We start from the raw sequence: 10,014 nt of genomic DNA on the forward strand, positions 1-10,014 counted from the left end.
AAAAAAAAAAAAAAAAAAAAAAAAACAGGATTCTCCTAAGTCACTCAGTAATACATGCTGGAGACTTCTATCTCTGACTTCCAGAGTGTTAATATTTCAGGAAAATGCCACTATGCCCAGAACCTTAGTGTCTTTTAACGTATTTCAAGAGCTATTTGCTAAGAAGAGGACAAAGAGATAAATTCGTTGAGCAAACATTAGGCCTTCAATATTAGTGTGATTTACAAGTCAATCATTGGGATGGGTATTTTCATAAGTTTAAATGTGAAACCTAATCCTCTCTTGAGATCATAAACTGAGTCATGAAACACCTGAGGAACCTGTCCAGCATCCCAAAGCTCGTAAGTGGTGGAGCTGTAGGCTAAATTTGTATTCTCTTGGTTCCAAATCTCAGGACTTTCCTTTCATTCTAGAAATGGCTATTTACTGAGCACGTGTGGACCGCACCACATTCACATTTCCAAGTCTATGTCAAAAGAGCTCCATTGCAGGTAGACTTGGAGTAAGAAAGCATTCATTCCTATTTCTGCTTCATCACTTTGTAGTATACGGCTCTAGATTAGCTCTTACTTCCCTATGCTCCTTAGATTCTGCACCTGGAAAGTAGAATTGTGATACCTGGCTTTTCTTGGATATTTGCCCTGCACTGAGCTCTCTTTTAAGGATTTCACAAATATCCTTTCATTCACTCCTCGCAGGATTCTAAAGGGAAGACTCATCCATTTGTCCGAAGTCAATCCAGGTTGATACTGTTAATAAATGCCTTAGTTGGGAAAGGAATTCAATGTGTCTGACACAGTCTTCCGTTCTTTTCATTTTTCCCAGTCACATGAGATTAGCAAACAGAGATAGGTCTATTTCTCAAGCACGGGGCACCCTACAACTTCTCAATTCTCTTATTCTAACTTCCACCTAACATTAAATGCAAACCCTGCCAGGTTTCCTATAGGAGGGTGGAAGACACATTCTCTCTACCACTTCATAATTAATGTTCTTCTTTCTCCTGGCTTCTGAGCTCTTTCCCACTGCATTTATTACCCATTGCTCACAACTGAGCACTCAGTTATATGCCCTATAAAATTATTCTCCTTAAATGTAAATTTTATGTCTCCCAAAGAGACCATAATCTCCTAGAGGTCAGGAACCATATCTTATAGAATCACAGAATTAGAAAAGTAATAGTTTGTAAAATTATCTTTTTGAAAAGAAGCTCAGTACTTTTTAAAAGAAATATTATTTGTAATCTCAGCTCCTCTGAAATCCATTGAGCTAGTTCAATCTTACTCTGTCAAGGACAAAACAAAAAGTATTGACTTGGTGATATGCATTCAGTGAGTTAGTGGCATGGTTAAAGCAGTAATCTGTGTTACCTAACATTCTTTCTATGTTTGCTTTGCCATGGAAATCCTGGGCTTTTTCTGCTTCCCTCAGTATCTTTATTGTCATGGCCCTGTTGAAGAAATATCCTGACGAACTTCCTTGACTCTAGAAACTGCAACAGTAAGAATTTATGAAAGAATCTGGCCAAGGAGGCCAAAAGAAAAATAAATAAAACAGTATCTTCAATGATCAGAATGTCTGTATTCCCCTAAAAATATCACAGTGAAGCCCTAAACCCAAAATGGTGGAATTAGGAGATGAGGCCTTTGGATGGTTTTTATTTCACTAATGACCTGATGAAGGAGGCCCTGAAAAAAATCCCTCAGCTTTTCCACCATATAAAAACTCAGGGAGAAGATATCTATGAGGAACAAGACCTCTCAAGACCCTAAATAGGCTATGCTTTGAGCTTGAACTTCTTGTAAAACATAAACTTCTGTTGTTTATAAAACATCCATTTAAAGGTATTTTATTACAGCAGAGTGAATGGACCAAACATCATAATTGCAAATGTCTTTCAATCTCCCTCTTGTCCATTCAAATGCTGCAGGAGTTTGGTAAATACAGTCATTCTTTTAATCTCTTTAACTCAGACCCCTATGAATGGCATTAGTACTTTCAAGTCATAAAATTTTTTTTTTTTTAGTTTACTGGAACATATTTAAGAGATGTGGAGGAAAAACTTGATGTTACTTTTGTCCAGCATTCTTGTTTTCTAATATTTTAGTAACACTTTTACTATTAAAATATGATCATTAATAAAAACAATTTAGGTTTATTATATTGTATTCTTTTGCCACAGAAAATCTGCAAAATACATAAAATGTAGAGAAAAAGTGTTGGGTATAATCATATACTCAGTTGCCCTTTGTTACCTGTTTATTTGGTTGAAGGGAAGATTTTGCAATCTGACTTTCTGTGTGTTTGTATATACATGTATATGTGTTTAAAGATTGTTTCTGTCCATAATCTTCATTTATTGTTTTAATTGGAAAATAATATACATCCTGTCTTACATCTTATGACATAAAGTGCATTTTTCCATTAACACTGAACAGTCTTAAACATTATTTTAATGTGTGCTACATTCCACTACAGAAATATATTGTAAATTAATCAGACCTCTACTAGCGCATATTTAGGTTGTTTCCAGGGGGTTTTTTTTCTGATAAATAATAGATGAAGTAAATGGCTCTCATGAAAATATTCTGATGTAAATAATTGTGATTGACTTTTTCCTTGGGATAAATTCCTATAAATATTTCTAGATCTTTTGATCCACACTGTCAAATTACCCCCGAGAAAGACTGTAACAATTTGATTTCCATCAGCAACGTGTTCAGTGCCTGTTTCCTGCACCATCTCCACGAGTGGTTAACTGACATATACGTAAACATATATTATAGTCACATATAAATTTAGTAAAATTGGTATCTAATTGTCACACAAATTTTCATTATTTTGATTACTCCTAAACATGAATGAATATTTTCAAAGCTTCAAATATTCTATAAATTACTTATGTGACCGCGAATCTACACACACAGAAAACACTTCCTCCTTGACAAGAGAACTCACATTTCGTTTTCATACAAGTTAGCCAAGTACTCCAAATGAAGCAGAGGCCTGCCCCAGCTTCAGGAAAGAAATCTGGAAAATTTTGTTTACCTTCCCAAAATGTACCTTATAAAGAGATACACAAAGCTACATTGTGCCAATGAGTCCATTGGAGTTAGACTTCTCATAGTTGTCTCTGGTCTTAAGAAGGGATTGTACACAGGGATTTCTATTTTTCCTTCTAAATTGGGGATGTGGTTAAGTCCAGATATGATTAGAGTTGTTTCAGCAATTTCCAGGATTTGAGAAGATGTAGTATTTCTTCTCGATTATCCTAGAGAAAGATAGTAAAATCCTAAAACATTCCACTATCCTTTTAAAAATATGGAAATAACTACCCATAGGTATGTACTATGTCTTTCAGATGAAAAGAAAAATATAAAATAGGATGGTGGACTGTTAAAGGAAGATGTCCAGTTACCGTATTGCCCAAATGTGCAGACTGTGGGGCTACAAAACAAGCTCTATGATTTTGTAAATGCTAATGCAGAATAATGAGATTCCTTCTTCATGTGAAAAATTAATTGTGATTCTGAATGCACAACTCCAACAATAGAGTGTACAGAAATATTAACAAGCCTTTTATGATAAATTTGGGTCAAGGGCAGCATAGTACTTAATAGATTTATGCACAAATGCCCTGGGGGCAGGCTTCTCCATTTATCCTAATTGTTCTGCAGCCCCTGATGTGATCTGGATTTTTTATAACAGAGGCTGTTTTTTATAACAAAAGAGCTCCCACTTAGACCCAACAAAAGACCCAAACATGGGACATGTCCTTCATATTGATTTCTATCATGAAAGTTTTAGGTAAACACCCCCTGATAGTCTCCTAAAGATATATTCACTGGATTTAATAAACTTCAGTATTATTTTAGCATTACTGCTTTCAGTACTACATTAGGGGAAACTAAAGTTAACATAAGAAGCTAAATGTCCACATATTTTTACATCATAATCCTTCTTTAGAAGGGCCCCTGAATTTTGTTTTCTTCTCCTATTGACTTCGATTTTTTCACACACGATAGCAACCCAATTCAAAGATGTTTGTGCAAGGAATGTAATGTTCCACAATTTCTGTAATTAATTTGATGAATTCTTCTGAGCTCCTTTCTTCCAAGAAGTGTCCTGGTCATTGTGAGCACACTGCACTCTATCAGGGTATATCACGGCTCAGGAGAACTCCAATTAACCAAGGCATTGAGAGCGAGGGAGCCGTCTGGCCCTGGTCCAGGGAACACACGGTTCACCATGGAGATGCACTTTGTCTTTAGGGCTCCTCAGTGCACTGTAGCTGCAGTAGCAGCAGCAGCAGCAGCAGCAGCCACGCTTCCCTGGAAGGCACAGGATCTCCCTGCAGAGATATCCGCTGCCCTCCGACCTCAATGTCTAATATGTTGCAAAGTGCAGCTTTGAAAACAGGGCCCTCCCTGCAAGTATCGTCCAAGTTCTGTCCTATACTAAAGTAGCAACTGTCCAACTTGACTGCACAGCTATAGATGACTAAAAAAATACCCCAATGCTAGGTCACAGTACTAAGCCAAGGGAAATCAACATGCCTGATAGAGCCCTGCCATTGACATCTTCATTTTATGATTTTATTTTATTTTTAATGTCTCAATCATTTCCACCTTGAAGGGGGACTGACCATCTCTGCCCTAATGAATTAAGGGAATCCTGCTTTTGACAGTCACATTTCCCGTCTGGGAAGAGAAGAGGAAGGAGAGTAAACAACTTAAATGAAGACAAAAGGGCCTGCGGTTTAAATCAGTGGCATCATGCCTGCCCGGCAAGCGCAAGGTCCTAAGATCAATTTCCAGTACTAAATAAATGAAACTTATCAAAGAAATCAAAACGAAAGGCAAGTATCTCACAACTCTCATCAGACCTTCCAGGTGGGTTTTGAAATATCCAAAAGTACTTGCCTTCCTTTGACTTTTATTATATGATACATCGGTAAATATTTTCTGGTATCGCTAATAAACAAAAATAAATATCTAAAGCTTTGGATATAGCAATTTTATTTTTTTTTTGTTTGTTTGGTTTGGTTTGGTTTGGTTTGGTACCGGGGATGAAACTCAGGTCCTTGTGCTTGTGAGTCTGGTGGAGGAACCACTGAGCTAAATCCCCCGCCCTAGCAATTTTAAACTAAAGTAAAATGGTCTGTGGGCCCATGACCCGTTTGTGACACACCGTGATGCTGCTCCTCTTGAGGGTTTGATACGTATAAATACTGCATCCTGGTCATCTCCACTCCCCTTAGCCCCACCCCTTCCCACTCCCCTCTCTGCCTTACCGATAGTGTCACCTCTCCTGAGACTGAAAACCAAAACACAACTAGCAACTTGTCCCTTACGGTGACGAGACAGCCAAAAATAAGCAAGATCAATCACCCCAAACCAGCACATGGTGTGTGCTCAGAAGACAAGGACAATTTATAGATAATTTATGGCCTTACGCTAGCAAATTGGAGAACCTTCTATCTGGCTCCATTTCTCATGCCTCTGCTCAGTGAGAACACTTCAAGCATCTCATACTGGAGAGCACTCTGTACTTCATCAACTTTGGACAGAAGTCAAATTCCAGAAATCTAACCTAAAATTTCTAACAACTAACTTTTACTGCGAAGGCATTTAAGCAATGGCCTAATCTCTTTTCATTACAAGGTGCTTAATTCAAACCGTTAAATTAATAGACTATTATATCTAAATCTTTAAGCTCAGCTGTTGCAAATATATGCTTCCTTCAAAGTGTGCTCCATGCCAATATCAAGAAAATAAAAATCTCTTTAGTGAGGTAATAGAAATCACATGAGGTATCTGTTATCTCACTTTTCCCCTTTATGTCTTACCTCCATGGAAGTTTTTTGGCATAAAAATGAATGCTTACCCATTACTGTCAAGAGCCTGTCTTACTGCTCCATGCTTTTCTTGTAAATCACAAGTACCCTCCTTTCAAACTGCCTGTGTATCTCATGATAACATCTTAGCCAACAGCTAAAGCACAAGGAGTTTAACTGGAATAAATGAAAGTCAGAGCCCAATAAATCAAGCAGGTTGACCACTTGTAAAACCAAAAGAATATGGGAGAGAAAATGTGCCCCCCCCATCAAATGCTAATCAGGGACTTTTCCAGTTACAAAATTTATAAAAGAGGAAGTGTAACTAAGGAATCTTGCAGGAGATAAAAGGATCCAGGCTCATACTAATTTCACGACCAAAATCTTTCCCCATTGTCAAAGGCCAAATGCTTCAGATTCCATCCCTCAAAAGGCCAAGAGAAATTACACAGAAAAAAGTACAGAGCTCAGGTACAACAGATGACCACATAAGAGAGCCGTCAGTCCCCAGTGGTAACGACTGAATTATAGCATACTTTTAAGTTTTAAACTTTTGGTCTTTATTATCCCACAGACACAAGTGTTTGGAAGTACTGGGGACAGAACCCAGGGCCCTTACACTGAGCTACATCCCCAGCCCTTTTTTATTTTATTTTTAAATTCTGAGACAGGATCTCACCAAGTTGCCCAGGCTGGACTTAACCTTGTGATGCCCTGCACTGCTTCCCAGAAATCTGGGATTACAGAAGAGTCCTGTAACATCTAGCTAAATTTTTTTAAATCTTAAGAAAGCATAATTAAGTGAAGCTAAAGTTTCTGTTCTGAATATTCCATTCGCTTTCTCTTCCAACATTATGCTTAGCACGAGTGGTCTTTGGTTCAGTGTTCTGTTGTTGGTGGGATCAGGACAGGCTATTGGGTGGTTTCTGCTTTGCAATTTGTCAAGGAGTAAAAACCACAGAATGTTAAACATACAATACTTGATCTAAACTCTCCTAAGGCTTTGAAGAAGGATTAATTTGGCAAATGGAGTATTCAAAATGAAACATCTGAAAAAAATCTTTATAAGGCCACAAACCTATTACACACCTCATTTATCATGTAGACAGACTACTTAAGGGAAAAAGTCTTTATTGTCAATAAGGAAATGGCAGAGACCAGGATGAGGATCGTATCTACTTAGGAGAATAAAGAACATATCTGACCTAACAGCTTATTTTATGGATGCCGAAGTAAGAATTCCAGAGATTGAAGTGAATTATCAAAGTGTCTAATGTAGGGCCTTGAATTGGCTGTAGAGGAGAAATGACCACCTGAGATAACACAATTCCTTTAGCCCTCCTCAGTAGTTTTGTTTGTTTTTCTTTGAGACAGGGTCTTGCTATGTACTTCAGGCTGGCCTTGAACTCACTGCAATCCTCCTGCCTCAGCCTCCTGAGTGCTGGGATCACAGGCCTGAGCCACCACTCCCAGCTAGCTCATCCATCCATATTCCTTGGGCTGTGGTTTTAGCTCAGTGGTGTTGCTACCCGCCTTGCAAGTGCAAGGTCGGTCTCAAGCCCAAGGTCCTGAGTTCAATCCCCAGTACCAAAAAAAAAAAAGAACTTTTAATGGATTTCTCTAAGTCCCCGCCTGCTAACATACTTCAGTAAATTCCAGTATGTCCCCCTGGCTTGCAAATAATAATAATACCCAATAGTGGATCTTTGCAATCTAGGGTCTTTTTCCTACTGGATTTTATTCTCCATGCGATTATGCTACTAAATACAATTTGCTAAATATTTCAATTATTTTTTGAAACCTTCCCTACCATACCGTCAGCTGTTATTGAAAAAGATCAGTCAACAACTCTTCAGGTCCTCACGTCAAAAGAAACTATATCTGTTGAGAATCTGTTCAGTGTGAGTCCCTACAGAATGTATTAGGCTCTGTCATCAAATACTCCTGTTTCTCCAGCAGAGAGACAGAGACGTAGGAAGGCCTTTCTTCACCCTTTTACTTGGATGGGACCAATGACTAGCGTCAGTCAATGGTTGATGAGGGAAATTGGTCACTTTCTGGTCAGAACATTTCATGCTTGATGGAGGCCCCTGGCCCATTTCGCTATCTTGGTGATGGGAACTGTTCACTGCAGTGATGGCTCTAGCAGGGCACTTTCCAATGTAATTATAAACAGCACTGCTATTGATCAGTGACTGACAAATAACATAGCAAAAAATAAAAGTATTATGTTAAGGCACTCTTATTTAGGGATGTTTGTTACTGTGGGCTATCCTATGGTGACTTGGGACATACTCAATATTTTCAGATTTTGCTACTAATGAATGTTCGTGCTCATCGTTAAGGCAGATGTGGCTAACATTTTATAAATGAGGTTCTTGGGAAGTAGAGAATTCATACAAGGTCCTCTAGTTTTATGCATTGTCTCACTCAGTAAATACTGGTGATGCGTTGGTCTATGACTGGCAGTGTGCTAGGTAATCATCAGATAGTAGGAAACAAGGGAATAAAAGATCTCTGTTCTGGATTCACATGCCCACGAAAAGAGACAAATTCAAAAATTACTTACAACCAAGATATATTTCAAAGGTAACTAAGGCTATTTCAAAGGTAAAGGATTTGGCTTATATGTGTGAGGTGGGGCACTGCGTTTGATGCTCAACACACACACATGCTCTCTCTCTCTCTCTCTCTCTCTCTCTCTCTCTCTCGGTAGTGACAGTGATAAATCATATTTGGAGAAATAAAAATCTAGTGGTATCGCATGGGAAAAATGTGTGGCTATTTATTTTGATCGATAAAAGCCGCTTTGAGCCACTTTTAGGCTAAGATCAATTAAGAAAAAGCTTCCTATGTGGATTCCAAGACAAAAAGACTTCCGAGAGGAGAAGACAAGGTTCAGAATTATCATCTCATAAAGGGAAAAAAGAGAAATGTTACAAAATAAAGGGAGAGGGGCAGAAGGGAAGAATCAGTGTTATATGTCAAAGTAAAAAAGTAAGGATTTGATTGCCTGTGTAATGAGACATACAAGAGTGTTTTAAGCATTTGTATGAGTTCGACTTTAAAAAAAATTACTCCGACTGCTATGTGAAGAGAGGAATATAGGGCAGGCAGACTAGAGCAGAGGTCCCGTGCAGTGGCCACTGCGGAAGCCCAAACGGATGGGAGCAGGAGATGTGGAGAGCAATGGACAGATTAGGACAGGGAATGAAGAGTACAGGCAACAAGACTGGGAAGGAGCGATCGAGTCCATCCAGTAAGGAGGAAAATTAATCACGTCGAACCCTTGAGCTTGCCATCTTCCACTGAGCAGCACTTCAACTACCAGTACTTCAACTGCTACTTGTATTTGCTGAGATGGTTAAAATTTTAAGAACAGAAGCTTTGCATATGTGGAAAGAAACTAGGAGGTATGTCTTACACAAACTAAATATGAAATGCTTCCTTAAATATCTATGTGTTGATGTCAAGTTAAACGTATGACCCAGAAGCTCCAGAGAAAGATTGGAGTTGGAAATAGGAATTTAGGTGTTAGCGACACTGAAATTCTGTTAAAGCCATGAGATTTATGAAAGCACCTTAAAAATACAGGTAAACAAGAACAGGAGAACAGAGCTCCAAGGCATGCTAATCTTTCAAACATCAGCACAGGACGAAGCAGAATGCTAAGAAACACTAAGCAGGAGTAGACAGTGAAAGAAGGAAAAGCAGGAAACGAACATCACAAAAGCCAAGCAAAGACGCTGTCTCAAAGAGGAAGGCATGTTAAATGCTCTGCTAAACAAGGACATTAGACTCAGGAAAGTAAGCTCACAGTGACTTTGATAAATGTGGTCTACGTGAACGGAAGTCCCCAGGGGTTTGGGGGTCGGGGCAGGTAGGTGAGCGAAAGTAAATGAGGACCATACCCACAGACAAATTGAGTTTGCCTGTGGAGGAAAAGAAAGCAGAACAAGGAGGCTGTAAGCAGGTTTGAAGAATGTGTGGCCATCATTCAGATCTTACCAGTGGAGGACCAAAGTCCTCAGGAAGATTCCTAAAATTCTCCAGGAAGTGATCATAAGTACTTATGTGTGCCTAAGTTAGCTCAGTGGTGCTGCCTCCTGCCTCACAAGTGCAAGGTCCTGAGTTCAATCTCAAGTACAAAAAAAAAAAAAAAAAAAAAAAAAAAAAAA

The 10,014-nt window shown here is 38.7% G+C and overlaps 1 protein-coding gene across 1 annotated transcript in view; it reads right to left on the reverse strand.

Annotated features, from left to right (window-relative positions):
• Nell1 (neural EGFL like 1) overlaps positions 1 to 10,014 on the reverse strand; it is a 675,311-nt gene that overhangs the window by 256,056 nt on the left and 409,241 nt on the right. The window lies entirely within an intron of this gene.

The sequence above is a fragment of the Fukomys damarensis genome, unplaced genomic scaffold, assembly GCF_012274545.1.
Source record: "Fukomys damarensis isolate Sample0158 unplaced genomic scaffold, DMR_v1.0_HiC HiC_scaffold_16, whole genome shotgun sequence".
Lineage (NCBI taxonomy): Eukaryota > Metazoa > Chordata > Mammalia > Rodentia > Bathyergidae > Fukomys > Fukomys damarensis.